Source organism: Physeter macrocephalus, chromosome 7 (genome assembly GCF_002837175.3).
Source record: "Physeter macrocephalus isolate SW-GA chromosome 7, ASM283717v5, whole genome shotgun sequence".
Taxonomy (NCBI): Eukaryota; Metazoa; Chordata; class Mammalia; order Artiodactyla; family Physeteridae; genus Physeter; species Physeter macrocephalus.
The window spans coordinates 34552233-34561381 of NC_041220.1; the positions used below are offsets into that span (position 1 = coordinate 34552233).

The 9149-nt window shown below is 41.8% G+C and overlaps 1 long non-coding RNA gene across 3 annotated transcripts; it reads left to right on the top strand.

Moving 5' to 3' along the window:
- The first annotated feature begins 416 nt into the window (after positions 1-416).
- LOC102995525 (uncharacterized) lies at positions 417-8877 on the top strand. 3 transcript variants are annotated; one of them, XR_003680525.2, is made up of 4 exons: positions 417-502; positions 2594-2674; positions 3940-4115; positions 6423-8877. It is a non-coding gene; the product is annotated as an uncharacterized lncRNA (long non-coding RNA). The 3 variants fall into 3 exon arrangements; XR_003680526.2 differs by lacking the exon at positions 417-502 and having other exon boundaries at positions 2069-2674; positions 6423-6538; positions 7644-8877; XR_008617789.1 differs by lacking the exon at positions 417-502 and adding an exon at positions 2082-2159.
- Positions 8878-9149: the final 272 nt, after the last annotated feature.

The following is a 9149-nucleotide window of genomic DNA, read 5'->3' on the forward strand; positions in this document are numbered from 1 at the left end:
CCCCGAGCTCAGCTCGCTGTCTCCCTCGCTCAGTGCGGGGCTCTCGCCTCACTCCAGAGAGAGGGGCGGGAGGAAAACGGCGCGGACCGATGACGCAAGTCACCTAGCAACCGCTCTCTTCCCCCCTCCCTTTTCTCTCCGCTCGGAGGCTTCCTCCGCGGGCCTTTTTTCCCCTTTCCAACCACCCCGCCCTGGGCGCCTCTGGCGCGCGCGATGACGCTCCGAGGGAAGAGGAAGTCGGGCTCGGCGAGCGGGTGGGTGCGCCTCGGGCCGCGGGACTCGCCGCCGCTGCCGCCGCCTCTACGGCCGCGTCAGAACTGAGGAGAGGAAGGGGAGGAGCCGCGTGGAGCCTAAGCTGCCGCCTAAGCTTACCTCTGACCCGAGGGCAGTGGAGAGAGCTTGCTCCGTAGCGGTTTCCTTCAGAGCAGGTGGTGACTGCTCCTTGGGGAGCAAGGAGGAGGCCCAGGCCGCGCGGCCATGCTCGGGCGCGCATCACCCGAAGGTGAGGCATTTGGCCCCAACGGGCCTTCGAAAAGCCCGGCTGAGCCAGAAGTTATCTTACAGCTTGATCCGCTGCACCTGCTCGAGGGAGCGAACGCCCCACCCTTCCCGCTGTGTGGGGCGAGACCCAGCGCCCGGTAACGCGTGGTCGGGCCGAGCAAATGTTTGATGAATGAATGAATGAATGTCTCCCTCCCTCGCGGAGCTCAGAGGAGTTTTACGGAAGTGCAAGCGCTTTGTAAACTGCGTGGCATTGTAAAGATGAGAGTTGTAACACATCCCTCTCCCCCCCGTCCCCCTCCCCGCAAGGAAATAGGGGTGCGGCTTGAGTGAGGAGTCACAACCTGAGTCTTTAGTGAAAAAGGAGGCGAATTGCTGGGACGAGGAAAGGGAGCCGTTCTCCCGGAGAGTGTGGAAGGATTTTTGACTTTTTCAGGAGGAGAATTTAGCAGTGCCTGCCTTTCAAGAATCATTCTTGCTTGTGGTTTGGAGCTTTGGAGAGCTGGTATTGGTTGTTAATCAGTGTCCATTACCGTCATCAAGAAATTTTGGCCTGTGTTTCAGGTCTGACTCATAGGCTGTTTCCTTTCTAAAATAAATATCATTACCATTTAGGCAGGTCTTCCTACGGGTGTTATCCTGGAAAGTAAATTAAAGTAAAAAACTCATGAGGTTGAAAGGGTGGTTCTCTAGGACAAGAAATTTTATGATAAAAGGATTTCAGAATCCTCAGAAATCTGTCTTGCACCTGTCCTGGTGAATAGTGTGAGAACGAGATAAAAGCAGCCGTGATGAAAGGAAGCAGATTCCACAGTTGGGTCTCCGGACCCTGGCGCTCCTTACCTCGTCTGGAAGCAGCAGTAGCGGCTGTTACAGGTCTTTCCACCTCAGGGAGTGAGAAGCAAGTGTTTATAGGCAGATGTGGGGAGCTCAGAGTTCCTGCCACCACCATATGCAAACAGGCCAAGGAAACTCGTAACTGGGTGAAATCCCAGGGCTCATTTTTATTAAAATGCTGCAGTAAAAGTGACGGGAGGAGGGAAATGGCTATTGCCAGAGCAGCAAGAGACTCACAAAGTAGCTCTGCCCAGCTGCCCTTCCTCCAAAGTTCTAAGAGCCAGGTTAACTCTCCTACTTTTCAGCTACCCTGGATTCGACTCTCTTCTCATGACCAGTCCTTGCCAGGTCCTTCCAAACAAGACTCACAGGAAATCACACCAGCAAGTGATGGCCCCACATGGCTACAAAGTAAATCTTTTTGGATTTTGCTCCTCTTCCTAATTTTTTGATGAAAATGGCAGGAGTAAAATATACAGATTGAGGGGATTTTGTAAAGCCAGGCACCTCAGGTTTTAAGTTCTGAGAGCTTTGGATAAAAAGAATGCAAACATCAGAGCTCTGCAACCCAGCAGAGGACGCCTCCAGAAAAGTGTGTAACCACGTGGAACTTTTCAGCAGCCTGATCTGTTTTCGTTGTCAGTGGCTCCACCAGAGAACTTCGGTGCTGAGAGGCAGAATGGCACTCAGCCACCTACTGATGAAGTTACAGCTGCACTGGCTTACTAGGCAAGATCCACCCACTTCACCCAGTATGATAACTGGAGGAAACAGCTGGAACTGGTGACGGCAGAGAAGGAAGTTCATACATTTCCAACTTGGTCTGCATCTCTTTAGTTCTTTCACTTCTTATTAATCCAGAGGAGAAAACAGCTGGTTCATTCGCAATTCCAAAAAAAAATCCGAAGTTTTAGGTAACAGCGTTCTTTGCCTGGTACATCAGTTTGTATGATAAAGATCTGCATACTACGTTAAAATTTAACAATGGGATATTTGTATAAGGTTCTTTTCTGCTACACTTGAAAGTGAGCTCGTCTGAGAAACTATTTTATCAGTTTTATTATCCCACATCAGTAGCTTTTGCTGTCAAAGATTTCATAAGCTAAATTTTCTAGCACAATTTCGTTCTAGAAATTCCATCTACAATATTCAGTTACTTTTAGAGGTTTTATTGTGACATATGCATTAAAATGCATAAATCAGTTATTCAGTTGTAATGAGTAATTGTAAAAGAAACCTCCATGTAACCAACCAGGTCAAGAACTGGAACACTGCCAGCACCCCAGAAGTCCCCCGGTGACCTTCCTGAACACAACTCTTTCCCTCCCTTTTAGAGGTAACCATTATTCTAACTTTAGTGATAACCATTTCCTTGCTTTTCTCTATTGTTTTATCACAAGCATGCATGCATCCCTAAACAGTATATTGTTTGGTTTTGCCCTTTCTTGGAACAAAATAATATGTAACCTGTTGTGCTTACAGCTTCACTCAACATCGTTTTTAATCTATATGTTGGTTCGTATAACTGTAATGTGTTCATTTTAATTGTTGCATATTACAGTGTTCTATTGTAGCAATATGCCGTCATTTATTAGGCATTCTATTGTTGATGGATATCTAGGTTGTTTCCAGTTTGGAACTGTTATAAATGCTGCTGTAAATATTCCTCATGTATGTATTCCATCACATCTATGTGAGTTTCTGTATGGTGTATACCTGGAGGGGTTATGTGTATTATAAATTTGAACGAATCATGCCGTGCTGTTTTCTAAAGTGTTGCACTCACGCCCACATATGAGCCTCATGGCTCCACACCCTCAACCACATTTGATATAGTCAGTCCTTTTCAGCTTTGCCAGCTTGGTGGGGGTGTATACTTGTCATTGTGGTTTTAACTTGCATTTCCCTGATTGCTGATGCTATTGAGGACCTTTTCATATATCAACTAGCCATTTGTATTTCTTCTTTTGTGAAATGTGTTATCGTTTTCATGCCTAATCACTGAGATACCCGATTTTCCAATATCCTTTTATAGTCCACTTTTGAATAATATAGTTCAGGTAAGGTAATACTAGCAAATGAGTTACATTTGGGACAAGTTCTTTCCAAAATAAGGATAATTATAATGCGCCTAATTATCTCTTATGAATTTGATGATAAACTTCTTAAAAGTAGGACTATAAGGCTATATTTTTTACATTCCAAAATAATGCCCTGCTTTCGGCTACTAAATTGTTGCTGGAATCCATCATGATGGTTTCCGGTTTTGTTGTGACTTAGTTTCCCTCAAGTATGTAAAGCCAGATGTTTATTCTCTTGAATCTATGTAACTAAACTCTGTTCTTTGTTGCTTTGTATTTTATAGGCAACTGTGTAACAAATCGTTTCACCAGCACAAATTTTTTTTCGTTTCCAATGTTCATTCATTTTATAGAAGTCACAATGGCTTTTTCTTTCCACCTAAAGTTCCTGCTAAAATACATACTTTGTTTGTTTTTTCATTTTACTCATTAATATCAAACACATACCATCAATGTCACTCCCTGGCAAATTTTCCCAGCATATTCTATTTGACTGTTTTATCATTTTCTTTTCTGTCAGTTCTTTCTTTAGAGGCAGTGATATTATAAGACTAGAGGAAGACCCAGAGAAATTAAATGACTTACCCAGGGTCAGAAGAGCAAGTAAAAAGGAAGCCTGGACTTGGCCCCAAGTCTTCAAAGTAGAGTATGCTCTCTATTATATCACACTGGCCCTCAGCCTCCTGGAGCAGTAAGGTAAATTAATTCTCCTGGTCTATAGAGTATTTTTCACTTCCACATGGCCAAACCTCTTATTCTACCGTTGGATAAGGTTACTTTATTTTAAGCCTAACAGCTTTAGGATCAGATTAAGATTGGTCTAAATAAAAATAAAAGAATAAAATTTTTAGAGATTAATATAAATAATAGTGCTAAAAAGGGGTTACATGGAAACCTGCTTTTTAAAAAGAAGGTTTCTCCACTCTTGCCTTCATCCCTTATAGCCAGTCTGTCACTAGGCCCCATCGCCTCTCCAGAGAATTACCATACTTCCTCAACATCTGAAAAAAGAACTGAAAGAAAGCAGTGGTTGTTAGTGTCAAAATGATGCAGCAAACGCCCTCGGATTTGGTGATCAGCTCCCTAATAATTTCATAATGCTGTTAAAAATGTTGGAAGATATCAGAACTTATAGACATTTTTAAATACAAGAACAAATCAATCTAGAAAACTTATCAACTGTTCGATAAGATTGTCCCTGTGTGGCCTTTATCATCATCTAGGTTTGCATAAAGATTGATTTTAAAAATGAATAATAGATGACTAGTAGTTTTAATGGAAAATAAATTAATAAAATAATTTTGAAATAATTTTGTTATGTTTGATAATTTACCTTTAAAGTTTCAGAAGAATCCTTCATTTGATTTTGTCATTAATAGTCACTATTTTTATCCAGTAAAATCTAGCTCTTATTTTTAAAATAAAATATCGAGTGAAAACAGCCTTAAAGAAAATAACTTCATAAAAATATTAAGGTAGGCTTACACGTAACTTAGCTCTGAAAAGCACAGGTTTCTAAATGTTTTGGCTTGAAATTCAAAACTGAGTTATTGAATTAATGGTAGGGAGTTGCCAAATGTACCAGATGCATAAATATTATTTGTATATTTCTTGTCTTCCAAAAAGCAGTGGTACGTAGAAAACACAAAAGGGTTGGAATATCTGTCCTAAGCATAGAACTTTCACATTTACTTCACCATTCAATGAACAGAAATTTACTTGTCACCTACTATTTCCTAGCACTTGACTAAGTGCTGGACGTATAATGGTGAAAACAGTGGTGTCCTGGCTTCATGGAGTTCACGGTCTGGTGCCCATATGTCCCAGGCTTGATACTTGACCCCAGCCAGTTCCATCTAAAACTATTTGAGCTATATTATCATCTGATGATATATTTTATGAATAATTGGGTGACTGCTTTGTTCTCTTGATAAGCAAATAAATGATCACAGTCTAGAAACCTTCAGTCGTATTGTCATTTTTCAGATTTTCATTATCACAATTTTTAAAAATACAGAAGCATTGAAAGAACAGTATAATTTCTGTTCATACACCTTCCACCTAGATTTAGTCATTGTTAACATTTTGCTATATTTGCTTTATGTACGTTTTCTGATACACTTGAAACTAAATTGCAGACATCATGATGCTTCATCCTTTTTCTTAGGTGATGCTTCAGCAGGTATCACCTAAGGAAAAGGTTATACCTAATCCCAACCTTTAGTCAGATCTAAGAAAATTAACAAAAATCTATATCTAAATTTAGTTCACATTTCAACTTTCCTGATTGTCCCAACAATATTTTTTGCCAGCTTTAACGGGATATAATTGACCAATAACGTATAAGTTTAAGGTGTACAACGTGATGATTCGATATGCCCACATATTGTGAAATGGATTACCACAATATTAACAAATCCATTACCTCACATAGTTACCTTTGTGTGTTTGTTGGGGGGGTGGGGGGTGGAGGCCATTTAAGATCTACTCTCTTAGCAAATTTCAAGCATAAAATACCAACATTATTTTTGATAGCTTGTGTCCTCCCCCCCAACCTGATCCAATCAAGGTTCACACATTGCATTCTTCAATCATATTTAAATGTACTCTCCAATACTATTTGGAAGTAATTGCTTTACATTATATCATTTCCTTTTTTAAATGTTATATTTTTAAGTCTACTAAGAACATTATATATTTTCAGTAAAGGGTGATCTCCTTGCCTTCAGTGGCTTTTTCACTCACCTTTGACTCCGTGCGGCTTCAGTGGTTGGGGGAGGTGCTGAGCATTCCTCTGTTTTCCGAAAGCAACCTGTACATTTCACAGATGCTGCTTCCTTCTGCCTTTGCCCCACCATGTCTTCCCTGGAAGGCTCTGATCTTCCAGCCAAAACGCTTATTCCCTCTTTCTCCTCTCCTTGAATTTGTCCTGAATTTCTAGGAGCCCTTTCAAGAGCATCTAACTCACAGTTCCTATGTTCTCATTCTCTCCCTGTCTTTCAGGCTACCACAACCTCTGCTTAACTCGACCAGAATCTGCATCTGATTTTCGTTACCAAAACCCTTTCACTAGGAGTCCTTTGCACCAGAACCCACCACCACTGCAGCCTGCCACCACAGTATGTACTTAGCTGATTCCAAAGGAAGGAAAAGACATACTTGACGAGAGCCTAGAATGTGCAGTTATTTCATTTAATCTTCACAAAACCTTGCAAAGTAGGTGCAAGATGCCCTCATTCCTTTTTCCTCTTCCCTGGCCACAAAGGAAGACTGTGTTTCTAGGCCTCCCTTGCAGTTAGGCTGGAGCCCAGTTATTAGTCTGTCCAGCAGAATGTGGGCAGGAGTAATGTGTGTCATGCCCAGGCTTGATCCCTAAAGTTTCCCATGAGATAATCAGCTCTTCTGTCTACAGGCTTAGAAGCAAAGGATGTGCAGATATTGGATCACATGCTAGAAGGAGTCCAGATTCCTTAATTGCTGCTTGGAGAAGTGCTATCTGACTTAAATCAAACAGTGAACAGAGCAAAACATATAAAGTTATGTTAAGTTGCTGAGTTTAATATAAACAAGTCTGCATTTAAAACATAAAGAATGGTAATATTCTAATCTAGTGAGGTTAACTGATATAAGTAAGCTTTTGTGACCTGACAAGAAAATGCAACCCCCTTTTGTTATATTTTTATAGAAATATGAGTTCTGAGTTCCAATTCAAGCTATAAAAGGACATTTAGGGAAAAGAAAACAACAATCCTAGGGACTGACTCTTCTGTGAAAGAATCACATGGTATAACATCAGCACCCTCCAGATATTTGTTGAAGGCTTCCTTGTCAACCAATAGGCTTCCACTTCAAGGATGAGAAGATATCCTTAGGTTCTCCAGCCTGTCGTTGCAGGATTGACATTTCTTTCAATAACCAAACAAAATGTTATGACCTACCATCTTACATGTTATGAAAAGTTCAGAGCCAGCTCTCTCCACTGTGGCTGGTGTCCTCAAATTATTTCAGTGCCTTGCCCCTCACTGGACACGAGCATTTCATCAACATAAGACAGTTCTATGGAGCAGACTTTTAGGTTGAGGGGTAACAAATGGTTATTACAGTATAAGAACCATCTTACAACACAGGAAACAATTTCAAAATTGATGTCAGATATAACTTTTCCTAAAACTGTTGGTCAGTTGCAACCTTAGGGAATTTCTCACTGATTATGTCTTTCCTTAGGTCTCTTCCAGTCACCCTGGATTTGCTACTCTAACCCCACATCCCCTTCACATCTCTCCAGAACAGTCTCTTTAAATACAAGATTCCTTTTACTTTATTACAAGCAATTCAACCATCTTGGATCTCCACCTTTGATTTAAAAAGCCCATCAAACTCGTTGTTAATAATTTATACAGATGCAAATAACAGAAAACCCAACTGGCATAAACATGTAGAGAGTTTGCTGTTTCTCTTAATAAAAAATCCACTGGTAGGGAGTTCAAGATTGGCACAGCAGCTCAGTAATGCCATGAAGTACCCAGGCTGTTTTTCTTTCCTTGCCATCCTCATTGCCATCCATGTCATGCTGACTTTTATCATCAAGCCTGTTGTTTAATGAGTCACAAATAGGCTGCTGTTTCTCAGGAGCTACAGCCAAATTGCAGACTGGAAGGAAGGAGAACGGGTGGTGCCTGTATGAGGGAAAGCCGATTCTTCTCCCAACATTTCCAGCACATTTCCGTTTAGGTCTAATTGATAGAGTGGTGCCTTGGGGCACACCTAGATCTAAAGAAGGCTGAGTAGTATTTTAGCTGGGCATTGTTGCCCAACAAGAGGTTGGATTTCTATAACTAAGGAAAGCGAGAAGAATAGACAAGGAGTAGGGAATTAGCAGTGTCTGACACACTTTGTCTTAGTCTGTTCTGACTGCTATAAAAAATTACCATAGACTAGGTGGCTTATAAGTAACAGAAATTTATTCCCCGCAGTTCTGGAGGCTGGAAATCTGAGATCAGGATGCCAGCATGGTGGGGAGAGGGCCTTCTTCCAGGTTGCAGACTGCTGACTTCTTGCATCCTCACATGATGGAGAGTAGAGGGCAGCAACCTCTCCTAACTCTTAAAAGGGCACTGATCCCATTCATGAGGCTCCTCCTTCGTGACCTCATCTACTCCTAATCACCTCCCAAAGGCCTCACCTCTTGGGACCATCCCAAGGGGGGAAGGAGAGGAGGGTGGCAGGGCAGAATAGGATTTCAACATATGAACATTCAGTCCATAGCTCCCTTAAAGATGTTTTTCATAAAAAGACCATCTACCCCAGAGATGAAATGCCAAGGTCTAAACCCCAGAAAGAGCTACCGTGGTTTTTGTTTTAAATGGCAATTTCCCCAATGCTTGGCATACAAACATCAGTAATATGTAAAATTTTCTTTTTGGCTTCTTGTAGTTTAAAAATGCCAGCAATATAGTTTCAGGAGCATTTTTAATAAATGAATTTGTGACTTCCATGTGGTTCATTTTTAATCTCTTACATCATCATTGCAAAACACTGCTTATTAGTGGCATTTTAAGCTCTTGTCTTAGACCCCCGCGGGCCTCTCACTGCTGTGGCCTCTCCCCTTGCGGAGCACAGGCTCCAGACGCACAGGCTCAGCGGCCATGGCTCACGGGCCCAGCCGCTCCGCGGCACGTGGGATCTTCCCGGACCGGGGCACGAACCCGTGTCCCCTGCATCGGCAGGCAG